Source organism: Trichechus manatus, unplaced genomic scaffold, assembly GCF_000243295.1.
Source record: "Trichechus manatus latirostris isolate Lorelei unplaced genomic scaffold, TriManLat1.0 scaffold00021, whole genome shotgun sequence".
NCBI lineage: Eukaryota > Metazoa > Chordata > Mammalia > Sirenia > Trichechidae > Trichechus > Trichechus manatus.
The window spans coordinates 16,644,220-16,658,600 of record NW_004443957.1 but is presented as its reverse complement, the minus strand read 5'-3'; the positions used below and the strand labels follow the sequence as shown (position 1 = coordinate 16,658,600).

The 14,381-nt window shown below is 46.9% G+C and overlaps 1 protein-coding gene across 1 annotated transcript in view; it reads right to left on the bottom strand.

The window, feature by feature from the left end:
- The window catches only part of LOC101354063 (protein FAM163A), a 5,894-nt gene extending 1,969 nt beyond the window's left edge, over positions 1–3,925 (bottom strand). The window contains exons 1-2 of the mRNA XM_004372873.1: positions 3,834–3,925; positions 675–697 (exon numbers count right to left, since the gene is read on the bottom strand). The gene's annotated coding sequence lies outside the window, so the exon portion shown is untranslated. The remainder of the gene's footprint in view (positions 1–674; positions 698–3,833) is intronic.
- Between the last annotated feature and the right edge of the window lie 10,456 nt (positions 3,926–14,381).

Sequence of the window (14,381 nt, the reverse complement as noted above, 5' to 3'; positions counted from 1 at the left end):
CGACTCATAGTGACCCTATAGGACAGAGTAGAACTGCCCCATCGAGTTTCCAAGGAGTGCCTGGTGGATCTGAACTGCCAACTTTTTGGTCAGCAGCCATAGCTCTTAACCACTACGCCACCAGGGTTTCCACAACCTTTAGGGATAGATATTAATTATCCTTATTTTACACATGAGGAAACTGAGGCTTAGATTGATTGGCTAGGATTCCACTCAGCTGTTTCATCCCAAAGGCCATGCTCTTAATCACTGCCCTTCTGAGCACAAACACCAATGGTCCCTGAGTCCTTGGAACTGGCTGGAGACAAGGCCAAAATATTGAAATTTCTACCTGGTTCTGCCCTGGCCCAATGCATGCTCCTTTTGGGAGTGTCTCTCCTGTCCTTCAAACTGTCGTAGCAAGGCAAGTCTGGAGGACGCTGGTGGGCAGTGTCTGGTTCCTGCCAGGCTATCTCCTGCAGGGAGGCTGGGGAGACCTGTCTTGACTGACGGGGCTGAAATAATGGGACAGAAGCAGGCTCTGGGTGTGAGGCTGTTCTGGTCTTGGGCAGACTCTCCTATCAGGTTAGTGAATGGTTATTTTGGAGCCTCCCAGGACTAAGGCTGTCTGTGCTGAGGGAACAGGAGGGTGAGGAAGAGTCTTGGAGTCCTGAGAAGTGACCATGAGCACTTACGTTCAGTAAAGGGAACGGGTGACCTGCAAGACAACAAAAGTGACAGAGATGTTGTAAGAATAATGTTACCCTGAAAAAGACCCAAGGGTTAGATTATTCCCTAAGCTCAACACTACCCTCATCTTGCTCTCCTCACATTGTGGTATATCCTCAAAGAGCCTATGAATCCCAAATCTGGGACTTCAGCTATGTCTCCAACTGCTAGCAGATAGACATCTCACTTGTATGTCACACTGTCATCTCCACTTAACTAGGACAGGCTAAAGTCATAGCCCTGTTCTCCAAATGGGCCCCCTGCCTCTGCTAGCGGTTCCACCAGAACTGCTATGTAGGGCTTTGCAGGTAGTTCGTTATCCAAAGGGCAATAGGGGCTGGAACTCCACCCGCACTCCTTCACCCAGAGTTACCATCTGCTCACCGACTGCACAGAGGGCTGTGCCTACCCAGCGGCACTTCTCTAATCCATTCGAAGGTGCGGTACTTGGGCTACTCACAGAGCTGTCTGTGGACCAGCAGCTTGGGCCTCACCTGGGAGCTTATTAAAATACAGAATCTCAGGCCCTACCCAGACCCACTAAATCAGAATCTGTATTTCAGCGGATTTAAGATTAATTTGCACATTTGAGCTTGAGAAGCACTGTTGTATAGGGCATTGGGTTGTCTTGGGTTTCATCATTATTGCCCTAGTTGACTGGACTTTAAATTCCTCAAATTATTCTTTGGCTTCCCCCAACCTTCCTTTGAGAAGCCCTCCCTGACTGCCCCGTCCCCCGGTGCTGTCTCTCATCTCTGGACCCCTACTGCAATGCCTTTCCATGTTTCAAATCCTGTCCTGGGATCCAAGTCAGCTTTTCTTGTGGAAATATCTTCACTCCTCAACTAAATTACAAGTCTTTTGGGATCAGGGGTTATGTATTATACTGCTTCCTACTCCTCTCAACCCTGAGCATTATGCACAGTGCCTGGCATACCCACAAAAAAGCTCACTGCCGTCGAGTCAATTCCAACTTACGGAGACCCTACAGGACAAATCAGAACTGCCCCACAAGGTTTCCAAAGGGCGGCTAGTGGATCTGAACTGCCAACCTTTGGTCATCAGCTAAGCTTTTAACCACTACGCCACCAGGGCTCTGCCTGGCATACAGTAGGTTCTTAATAAAAATTTGGCAATCCTTTCACTGTATAGCTTTTCTTTCACAGGCATGGTAGTTATGAATATAATCTACCACCAGGGGGCAGCACGTTGTATCTCTCAGCTCACATCTCATCTGTAGACTTGGGCACCACTGTTTTAGACCAATCTGACTTTGCCCAGATGCACGGTGGTCCATTCTTCAGGGACTCACTGAACTATTTTGTGGCGGGGTGGGGGAGGGGGATGGGGAGATGAACCTCAGTCTGGAGGCAGAGCTGAGAGCCACTGCCAGAAATTAGTTTCACTACAATCCCCATTTCCCTGCATGCTCAACACTGAAGGCTGCTTAAGGGACAGAAAGGCCTAAGGAATGACCTGAAGCTGGGCAGAGAGCAGTGACCCATGCTACTGAAGGTCTTGGCCTAGTCCCCTGGGACGTGCCCAGCCTGTTTTAGGAGACAAGAATTATGGAGAAGCCGGATGAAAACAGTGTCCTCCCTCCTCCCTGCCCCCTATACAGGCCTGGCCTCCCCTCTTTCAGTACCATCGAGGCTGTATAGCAGTAGCGGCCAGCAGCTGGGTAGCATTGCAGTGCAGGCAGAGCAGGGGTCTGAGGCCCAGGTTCGAGGCCCAACTGTGCCATTTAGCAGCCACCCCATCTCGGTAACTGACCTCTTTCTCTGTTTCCTCACTTATAGAACAGAGATTAACAAAAAAACTCAGCTCACAGGGATGATTGTGAAGAAAACATGAGATTCATGTGTGTGAAGGCCCTTTGTAAACTGTAAAAGGCCCTACAAATATGGTTATTCATGGGAAAAATGGACAAGTCATGGTTACTTAAGTCTAATCTTAAAGTCATAAGCTAGGAAAGCACATGTAAAGGGTGTGAAATGAACTAGCCAGGTTCCAGCTAGTTTCCCTGAAGATCCAGTATTCATGGTACAATGTGACACATCCAGTGGCTCTCTATTATTTCAGGTGAGCCCATTTTCTCTTTGCAACTAGATATAAACGATGACAATAACTCCTGGAAACCTAAACAACACTCTCCAGTTTACAAAGTGCTTCCTCTTGTATTATCTCCTGTGGTTGGCAGACTCTAAGATGACCCCAAATGAGCCCCACCTCCTGGTATTCATGCCCTTGTATAATCCCCTCCCCTTAAATGGGGGTGGGACCTGTGACTTGCTTCTAATTAACCAATAGAATAGAGCAAAGATGATGGAATGTCACTGCTGTGAATAGATAACCTAAGATTCTGACTTCCCTTGCTGACTTTGATGAAGTGAGTTGCCATATTGCGGAAGTCCACATGGCAAGAGACTGAGGGTGGCTTCCAGCTAACAGCCAGCTGGAGCTGAGGACGTCAGTCCAACAACACAAAAGAAACTGAATCCTGTCAACAATCACGTAAGCAAGAGTGGAAGCAAATCCTTCCCCAGCTGAACTTTCAGATGAAATCACAGTGCCAGCCAATACCTTGATCATAGCCTCATGACAGACCCTGAAGCAACAGACCCAGCTAAGCCATGTCTGGATCCCTGACCCACAGGAACTGTGAGATAATCAATGAGTGTTGTTTTAAGCTGCTAAATTTGTGGTAATTTGTTATTCCCCAAAAGATAATACTCTTCCCCTGAGCCTTTCAAAACTCTACCAGGAAGAAGGGGAAGCCAGACTCATTAAGTGATTTGCCTAAAGTCACACAATAGTAAGTGTCTGAGTCAGGAGTCAAGGGCCAGTGCTGTGGACGTTTCATCATACCCGCTGCCTCTCAGTTAGCTTCCCCAGGACAGGAGAAAGAGGTCCTTATGACCCTTCCTAAGGCCTAGCAGATCTGAGACAGAATGATTCAGTGGTGGCCAACTCTGCCACTGGGGACAGCCAAAGAGACCAAACCTGTTGCCAGCTAAAGACTCCTGGGGGCCTGCTCTCTGACCATGATTTTCTAGAACTCCCTTCCTTACCCAGGTACCAGACGCCTCCTGTGGGGAGGAGGGTGACCTGTGCCTTATACTTACACGAAACAGCTGGAGCAGTGATGGTACAGTCACACAGGCTGGGCCCGAGCAGACAGCAGTTGGGGGAGCGTCATGGCCAAGAGCATCAGTTCCTGCCAGAGAAGAGGGGAAGATCAGTGAGAGCTGGACAGGGGAAGCTGAGAGGACAGCAGGCTCACACTGGCACCTGATTCTGACTCGATGACTCTGGAGTGGAGGTCCTCAGAGGCAGATGCTTCTTGACCTCTGTTACAGATTGAATTGTGTCCCTTAAAATATGTATTGGAACCCTAACCCCCATATTTGTGGATAGAATCTTGGTTGGGAATAGGGTTTTCTTTGTTACATTAATGAGACGGTATCAGTGTTGGGTGTGCCCTAAATCTAATCAGTTCTGAATTATAAAAAGACCAGATTAGACACAGAAGCAAGCACATACTGGGGAAGACAGATGCCATGTGAAGATTGCCAAGGAACCGAGGAATGCCAGGGCTATAGAAGCTGAGACAAGGCTCTTCCCCCAGGGTCAACAGAAAGAGCCTTCCCTTCTAGCCAGTGTCCTGAATTGGCACTTCTGGCCTCTGAACTGTGGGAAAACAAACTCCAGTTCTTTAAAGTAACCCACTCGTGGTATTTGTGTTACTGCAACACTAGGAAACTAAGACAACCTCCATGACTGCCTCAGTCTCCGAGGTCTTCAACCTAAGAACCTGAGGACAGACCTCTAAGGTCACACCTATCCCGTCCTTGTTTCCCTCCCTCAGTGCTGCTGTCCTGAAACTCTGCCTGTCCTGTCCTGGGAAGTAAGGATCAGTGTGGGCAGTGAGTCCAGCTGCCTCCTTCACACTGCCCTGGGAATTCAGATCACATCCCCCCCCCAGCAGAAGTGTCCTTGTTGCCTGCATAACTGGCCCCTCTCTCTGTGGCCCCACATACCTCTTTTCCAGACCCTTCTCCACTCTGCTCTGGGCCCGTCCATTCTTTCCAATGCCCAGAGCTGCAAATCATTTCCCTCATTCCAATATCCTGACTTCCGTCGGGGGAAATATGCCAACTGGACAGTCTGACAAACAAATTCAGGCTGATATGCTGATGGAAGTGGGGAGGCAGGACCTCACCGAGACATTTAGGAATCCAATGTAGGCCAGTTATTGAGCTCCCTTCAAACTTGAATTCTTTAAATATCCCTTCAACATTATTTAGAGGAGAGGATGGGCCTTACACTGGGAACCGGAGGGGGCAGTGGAGGGAGAGGGGGGTGAAAGACACCCTCTGGTGGTGACCCTCGGCCTCTGCTCAGTTGTCCTGAGGAGGGGAGGCCTCATTGAGTTGCATGCTTATAGTCTGAGGGAGCCCAACCATTCATCAGATCCATAGAGCCACCTTCCAGGGAGACAGGGCTGACCAACCCTAGTGGCTCTGCTTAGACCAGAAGGCGGAGGGCAAAGGGCAGACATTTGCATGCCTCAAGGACTGATCCTCCTCTGAGTTCAGCAGGTCTTAGGAGCAGAGCTCTAGGGGAAATTGAGAAGTAGGCAGAGGTTCTTCTACAAAGTGGCTCTGCCCCACCTTCACCTCCCTCCTGTAGCTAGGCCTCTCAACTTCTACTGTGGATATCTGGGCACTTGGGCTTGATGATTTCCTCACTCCCATTAAAACATAAATCATATGTAACTGGATGTTAGAGCAGACTCTTCCTATCTAAGTTTTATTTATTTATGTGAATCTGTACACAGTCATACGCCATTTCAATAATCTCTACATGTACAACTCACTGACACTGATTATATTCTTCAAGTTGTACATTCTCACCATCTGAATTTTTCTGCCACCATTGACTTAGACTCACTGTCCCCTAAACTCCTCGTCTATCCTTTCAAGGTGCTGTTGTCATTTGATCTCACATAGATAATTCTTCACAAGAGCGCAATGCTCAAGCCTATCTAAGTGTTGATTGAGATGCCAATAGGTAGAAATAGGAATACAAAGTGAGTTTGAGACAGGTATCTTCTCCCCACCCTGGCATGTACAGACCATACAATGAGAATGTAAGAAAACCTGTTTCAGGATTCCAGAAACCCTTTCACACACTTTGTGAAATATAGATGGGTCAGTAATTTGGTGAGGCTTTGGCGAAGAAGATTTCTTTGGTGAGAGTGGTTGCTGAGCTCTGAATCCCCACCTCCAAGCCCCAAGGGAGCAGTGGTCGGATGCTACTTTCTAACCCCAAGCCTAAGGAGGGCAACCTCTGGGGAACCACTCCAGGAGTTTGGAAATGTGCTCACAGCAGCTGGAAGACTGAAAGGATGGCCCTGGACTCATGCCTGAGAAGCTGGAGTGGACTATGGACTCGGGTTGGCTTCATCGAGAGAAGTGCAAACGGCCTTGGTGGCAGAGCTAGAGAGCACTCCTGTGTATGGTTGGCTTGAACTCCCTGAATCTGCCGGGAATGGCTACAGGGGTGTTTCCAGGGGACCCGCTGTGGGCTGTGGAGAGCTGGCAGGGGGCTTGTTGTCTTGAGTCCTGTTCAACAACGTCACCTGAAGGGGTGAGAAGATCCCAGCAGAAGAGGATGGAGGTGGCCTCCAGATGCTCAGGGGCTGAGCAAGGAGTTGCAAGGGATCCCTGGAATAGAGATGGTGTGCTGGCCTGGATTAGGGAAACTGCATAAAAGAGGGGCCCAGCAGAGAATCTCTGAAGAGCACCCCCTGCAAAAAAAAAAAAAAAAAAATTCAGTAAAGCAAGAGCCAGTTTTAACCTCCTTCCAGGCCCAGAAAGCTGAAACCATCGAGCCATTATGAACCTGCAGTTTTAATCTAGTCAGGTAGTGAAACAACAGGTAGTGGTGGCACTGAGGTTGAGAGCAGGGAGTGTAGACAGCAGGGGGACACAGGCTGCCTCCCAGTAGCTTCCAGCCTGAAGCACATCCAAGCTTGAGGAAAGGAGAGTAACACTGTCAGATTGGGTGTGTTTTGATTAATACTCAAGGCTGGCATTCTAATTTCTAAATTGGGGCTGCATTAATAACTTAAAGTGACTATTAGACTAACCAGCACCTAAGAGAAGATGAAAAAGCAATGCATTCAGCCTGAGTTTTTATCTAGGGTCAGGGGAAGGTTTCTCCCACCTAACACATTTTAAAGTGAAGGGATGCTAGGAGAAAAAAAAAAAAAAATTCAAGTTGCTTTTTGATCACAAGCCCTGCAATGTGCTTATTTAACATTTCAGTTACTTACAGAAAAATGATCCACGGGAATGGAAGGACTCTAAAAGATCTGACCCAATATCTTTATTTTCTAGATGAAGAAACTAAGCTCAGAGAGGACAAGTACTTTGCATAACCACACACAGCAAAACAGGTAGAGCTGGAGGGGTGCTGGCAGTGCAGTCAGGGCCCTGCCATTAAGATACTGTTTCTTCTTCCAGAAGCACTGTACTTATTTCACCAGGAACTAAGGTGTCCCCTGAAGCAGGACAATCACCTGAGCCATATGTGAGATCAAACTGACAGCAGCAATTTGGGTGGGAAGCTTAGAGGGCAGCGAGTTTAAGATAATGGCAGTGGAATAGTGTGGAAAAGAACAGCGAGAATGGTAGCACAACTTGGAGAATGTAACCAATGTCACTGAACTGTACATGTAGAAATTGTTGAAATGGTGTATCTTCGGCTGTGTGTACTTTACCAAAAAAAAAAAAACAAAAAAAACAAAAAACCAGACTGCAGGGAATGCCTCACACCTACTGAAGCAACATCTCCAGTGGAGGGCCCAGGAATCTGTGTTTTTAACAGGTGTGATTCTTACCATCTGGTCCTTTTGGGAAATGATGCAGGAATGAAGGTCTTTGGCAGGATTTCAGGCTGGAGGTAGCAGGGGAGGGGTGACCTTGTAGAGCCTCTGGCATCATCTGCCTCCCATGACAAGACTGGCTCTGGGTTCTGTGTCCTTGGGGCAAGGGGGACAGAAGGCAGGAGGAGAGGGGGAGCTCCAGGAGAACCAAAAGCACACGGTGTCAGGCTGGGTGGGATGGGAGCCACCCTGAGAGGATGGGCTGGGAAATGAGTCTCCCACTCCTCACAAGGCCACGGGTCTCTGGTCTCTCTGAAGGGCCCCCGCCCCCCAGTGACTTCAGCTCGCTGAAGCAGGGTCACCTCCCCTCACTGCCTGGCGAACACTGGTAGGAAATGCCAGCTGCAGCTGGCAGCAGCACAAGTAATTAGCAAACCGGCGGCCCCTGCTCCCTGCTCAGTCCCCTTAGGAGCACAAGTTAATTGAGTGGGGCCTAAGCACCGGCTGATCTCAATTTTTTTCCAATGCAATTAAGCCTTCTCCAATCATTTATTAACTCATGAAATTGACACAGCAGGTTAACAGCACCGGAAGAGAGGAACAGCTTTTTTCCCTGTTACCTGTCTTCCCAGACTGCAATCCTTAGGCAAGTTGACAGAGGGGAGCGGAGGAAGGGGTTCCTCTTTCTCTGATTGATGTACTTACGGTCATAATCAAGCCCTGACCCTCCCAGGATGAGAGTACGAAGAATCAGTAGCCAGACTAGCTCCTTTGCCACAGATGGGTAACTACTGCAGCAAAGAAGCATGTGCTGTTTAAGAAACATATCTCTCTAAAAGATACAAGGACCTGTTGCAAATAATCAAGAACAAAAGAGAACCCCCGATGTAATAATGGGCAATGGATATAGGCAGGCAGTTTATGATAGAGGAAACTCAAAGGGTTAAGAAGCATATGAAGAGATGCTCAAACTCATTAGTAATCCAAGAAATGTACATTGAAACCACCATGAGCTATCACTTTGTACCTGTGAGATTGGCGAACAGTAGGAAGCTGAATACACTGTCAGGTGTTGGTGCAGACGTAGGAATACAGGACCTCTGCTGGTGGGGGTGTAGCTGGGGCAGCCACTAAGCTGAGCGACCTGGCACTACTTAGTCGTATTAAATACACACATACCACGTGATACAGAAATTCTGCTCCTGGGTCTGTGTCCAAAAAATTCTCAACACATCCTTAAGGGGTCATATATGAAGATGTTCATCACTGTGTTGTTTATGGTGGCAGGGAACCTCGCCGATCATCACTGGGGAGTGTAGAGGCAAAACCAGGTAGATGCACACCATGGAAGAAAATGCAACTGTTGAAAGCCAAGGGCTAGATGTACCATAGCAATACACAGCAACAGGGATAGATCTTAGCCAGTGCTAAGGGAAAACAACAACAACAAAAAACCAGACTGAGATGTATAACAAATAAAGAAACAAAAAAAATCCCTCATTGCCATCAAGTTAATTCGAACTCATGGCGACCCCATGTATTGCAGAGTAGAACTGTTCCTCTCTTCCGTGGCACAGCTGGGTGGGCTCAAACCACCAACCTTTAGGTTAGTAGCTGATCACAAACCACATGTTCTACTCTAAAATACAAGCACACAGAACAATTCACATGTTTAAGAACACATACAAAACAACTGATACACACACAAATTGATACACATTAAACATGTTAGAATGACTCCTAGGGAGGGAGGGGAATGGAAGTGAAAATAAAAAAAATACAGAATGAATGAATAAATGAATGAAAAACTAAAATAGGAGAGGGGTCTTGCATAGATGATGGATACCATGCTATCAACTGAGGAGTATAATTAGCCTAGCCTCCTGCCTCTGAGGTCCAACTAGAACAAAATGAGAAAAGAAAGAAGGGGGTTTGCCTCCTCCTCCCAGGAGCCTTCTCGGATTGATTTAATGCTGTACAATTTTGTTTGGCCTCCCTGTGGCTTATCTGTTCTCAGGTATCTGTGCTTGTTGATACACTGGTCCCTGTGAGTGCATTTGCCTCCTTCACTAGATTACAGGCCATTTGAGGGCATAGACTCAGATCTCATGTCTTTATAAGGCTCCACTCCAGCCGTCTGGTATTCTGCACATTCTAGATGCTGGAATGACCCAAGTCTGACTGGAAGGTTACTTTGGATGCAGAGTGCTGTCCCAACACACAGCCTGCCATTCTGGTCTGCTCTGCTGTGGAAAGTGGAAAGAGCACTAGGCTGGGAATCCCAAGATTTGGGTTCAAATTCTATTTTCTACATTCATTACCTGGTGACCCCCAGTTGTGCTTATAGCCTATGTGACACAATTGGGCCTTAATTATGTATCATCTTAGATGGGTGTGAGCTGTTTGGTGCAGAAAACGTGTGTCTTTGCAGGTCTTGAGGCCAGGGGTCTGCATCCGAGAGACCAGTGCTGATCACACAGCAGGTGCTCAGAAAACAGCTGATGAGGGCTTGGTTCACCTGGGGCTTCCCTGCCTTCCTTTCCTAACAACATTCATTGCAGAGTTTTCCTGTGTTTCATTTGGTTTGATCCTCAACCAGGTGTGGCAATTTTTGATTTCTCTTATTTTACAGATGAGAAAACGTAAGTTCAGAAAGGTCAAGTGATTGGGCCAAGGCCACACATTTAGGGGAGAGATGGGATGTTAGGTCTTCTTTTTCTTAGCATAGCTATACAGCCTTGGTTGCTGACCATTTGCAGGAGGCATGGCAGCACCATGTCCTGGTGTTGTGGGAAGGAGCCCCCTTAGCCTTTTCACAAGATGCATTGTTTTGCACTTTATGTTTGGCTTTCTCTCCATCTGCTCTTGATATCTGCTATTGTTTGGGAGGTATCCTGAGATCCCGAGGCAGGAGGCCTCCGGCTGATGACTGCTAAACAAGCTTATTCAGAAAGACAGAAGAGTCTGCTGAATTTGATTCTCCTCTCTGGCAAGACGTCAGCAGACTGGCAGAAATCCAGACAACAACACAGGCAGTTGAAGGGATGGAGAGTTTGCTCTCTGAGGTCAGATGGAGACAAGGAGGGGCATGGTGTTAGGTTAAGGAGATGGCCAAAGGGAGCTGGCTGTAAGAAGTTGGTCAAGGGACCTGAGAGTTGTCAAAATCAGGGTAGCAGGAAGCAGGAGGCTTGCTCAAGGATTTCCAATGGGGACAGAATTTGAAGTAAGAGATAAAATTATACCAAGGAAAATTAAGAATAAATCCGAGATGAGTCTTACAGAAGGACACAAACAATTGCAGCAGGGAGACTGAAACTGTCAACCACATCGCCCAGGGAGGCGTGGGGAGGGTTACTGAGCTGCTCTCCTTTGCTCCAGCCCAGAGGGTTAGGTCGGTTTATCCTGCAGGTCAGGTCTGACTGAGCCGTGCTGCCAGGTTGGTCTGGGTGGAGAGGTCGCTTTTGGGTTTTTGGGTCTTAAAAACTGCTTCAGGATTTATTAAGAATCTTCAGTCACTTCAAGGAAAACATTCTAAAATGGGCAAAAGTGCCCTGAGGAACTCTCTCAAAAATCCATCCTAGGTGATCAGGTAAAAGGGGCAGCAGGCCTTTACTGAGTGTGCAGATGGGTGCTGCACTCCACGGAAACTGACGCAGAGTGTCTACCAACGGGAGGGGACCTTCCAGTGTGGGCTCTGAAACAAGAAGAAGCCATCCTGGGGCAGAACCACAGGGGGCAAGCCCAGCGTGGGACATGGCAGAGTCTGGGAGGAAAGGATCCAGACTGGGCCAGAAAACTCTTACCTCAGTCACATGGGTTGGAGTTTCCACTCTTAGGAAGCAGGAATGGGACATTCACATCCAAACATGCCTTCCGTTCTTAATAGTTACACACACACACACACACACACACACACACACACACACTCAAGTCACCTGATCACCACAATACAAATGGTTCCTATCCCACATTATAGGTTTAATAATTTTCAACTAATTCTTTGGGTGTCTTCGTGATGTTCCAAGTTAACAAACTCTTCTAAGACTTGATCTACTTTTCTATTAGAGTCAATATTCTGGTGTCTGAACAAACAAACAAAAAACCCAAAATAAAACAGCCACCTGTGAGTCCGTTCCAAGGCTTCTCCTGATTCATGTGGCTGCAGGGGCTGGTGAACTCAAGATCGGTAGGTCGGAGAGCAAGACTCTTGTTGACAGGCTGGGAAGATCAATGAATCCCAAGATCAGCAGGTAAGCTGCTAGCTCAAGTCCCAAGAACAGGAGGTCAGACAACTAGGGGCCAGCTACAGGATCCAGAGCAGGCAAAAGCCAGAACGTCTGCTTATATTCAGATGCAGGCCACACGCCCAAGGAAACTCCCTTTAAACTGATTGGCTACTCACATTAGATCCCATCATGAGGGTGATCACATATAAACACTGAGAATCATGGCCCAACCAAGTTGACACACAATCTCAACCATCACACATAGGAAGGAAGTGAAAGAGGAATGGGATGTCTAAGAAGATTAACAGCTGTAGAAAAATAAAGGAGGAGAAAGTCTTTGCATCTATAGGCAGAAGAAGGAAGAATTAAATTTAAATCAGTTTTGATCTGCCAAGGCAGAAAGTCATTCTGCAAGCAAAGCCAAGCCAAATAAGAAACAAACAAACACAAACAAAATCATAAAAAGATACAAAGGAGATGGGGATTTGCCAGGAAACATGAGTGATAAACAGTTCCTCAAAATGTTCCTATTAGTTAGCCCTTCTGGGACCAGTGGGAGTTGAGCACAGGCCTGTGGGAAAGACAGAGGCATCAGCCTGTATCCCTTAGGCATCTGGGTCTCTGGCGTTTTTTACCTCCAAGGGAGACATTTTAAAAAATCCTTTCTTATTTGAATTGCCACGTCTTAATTTCACACATTTTTTTTCTACTTGTTTCTTTGTAGTCTTCTCATCAACATTTTCGAATATTATTGATTAGGTATATTAACACTTAGGGGGCAGTGATGGTTCGGTGATAGAATTCTTGCCTTCCATTCAGGAGACCCAGGTTCAATTTCCGGCCATGGGCAGCCACCACCCTTCTGTTAGTGAAGACTTGTGTACTGCTATGATGCTGAGCAGGTTTCAGCGGAGCTTCCATATTAAGATGGACTAGGAAGAAAGGCCTGGAGATCTACTTCTGAAAATCAGTCAGTGAAAACCCTACAGATCACAATGGTCATATATGCAACCAATCATGGGGATGGCCCAGGACCCGGCAGTGTTTCGTTCAGTTGTGCATGGGGTCGCCATGAGTCAGGACCCACTCAACAGCAGCTAACAATAATAGCATATTAACATTTGTTGTGTCATAAATGCTGTAAATATTTTTGCCCAATATGAAATCCTTTTCCATAAAAATTTTAAAAATTTTTAGGGAATTAAATTTTTTTTCACTTTTCTTTCCTACTTTGCTTAGGAAGTTTTCCTGCACACTTTATCTGAATATTTTTCATTTTCTTCTAATTTTTAAACTTAACTCTTTATCTAGCAGGGATATGTTTTTATACTGTGTTTCAGCATTGAGTCTTAGGCTTCTGTACTAGTATTTTTTTCAGATAGAAAGTCAATTCTGCCAGTTGAGCTCAATTTTCTTAGAAGTAAATTATTATCTTTCCCTGTTCCCCACTGCCATAGAGTCGATTCTGACTCATATAGGACAGAGCAGAACTGCCCCACAGGGTTTCCGAAGAGTGGCTGGTGGATTCAAACTGCCAACCTTTTGGTTAGCAGCCAAGCTCTTAACCACTGTGTTACCAGGGCTTCTCCTGTAGAATACTTACCTCTAGTTATTCCCAAGCTTCCAATCGAATCTGTTACAGACACAAGCCTAGGGGTGGGGGACTAGGGGGATGGGCAACTAAAGGCAAACATGCCTTCTTCACCTCACTCCTCCATGGAGGCTAATGCAGTAGAGACACCCTCAAATCAGAAGGCAGTGACTCCAGAGCCTCTGCTGAAAAACAACCATCCAGTTTGGTGGGATTGAGGAGAGTAGGGGGCAGAGAAAGGGAGGGAGGGAGTGAGACAGGGAACACAGGGAGCAAGGGAGAGAGAGGAAGACAGGGAAGAAGGGAAGAAGAGAGGGAGTTTGAGAATGAGGGTGAGAGGGAGGGGGAAGGGAAATGGGGAAGCAGCAGAGGAGGAGGAGAAGTAGGAGTAGTCGTCTTGGTGCGCCAAAGTCCAACAGCCAGGACTGCCCAGGTAAAACCTTGCCCTCCCCCAATGCCTAATGTGACTCTTCAGCTTTATTCAGCTCCCAAAGTAGAGCTGAGAGTGGCAGGGAGCGGACAAAAAGGAGCCTACTGTGTGGAGATGTTATTGTGAATAGATGACATGATTGGATGTGACCAACTTCCTTATTTTCTTTAAATTTCTGGAGGAAGTGTGAAGGGGAGAATAGGGAGAGGTAGGAAGAAGGCACTTGGGTTACAAATAAAAGACACAACTGAATTGAAAGCTGCCTCTGTAACTTCCACCCGTTCATGCTCGTCTGCCCCAAGGGTCACAGATAATACAGTTATCTCTCTTTCAAAAGGTAGTCTTCTCAACATCTGAGCATAGATGTTGTTTATACAATATCTATGCTTACAAGGCCCTTCATGCTCAGCTAGCTGCTGAGCATGCTTTAATGGATAAGGCCCCGCATCTCTGAGCCTAGGTATTCATGTTGTGACGTAAGGACAGGATCCTTCCATTGTATGACTCTGCCATCCCCTAAGACTTCAGATCCTT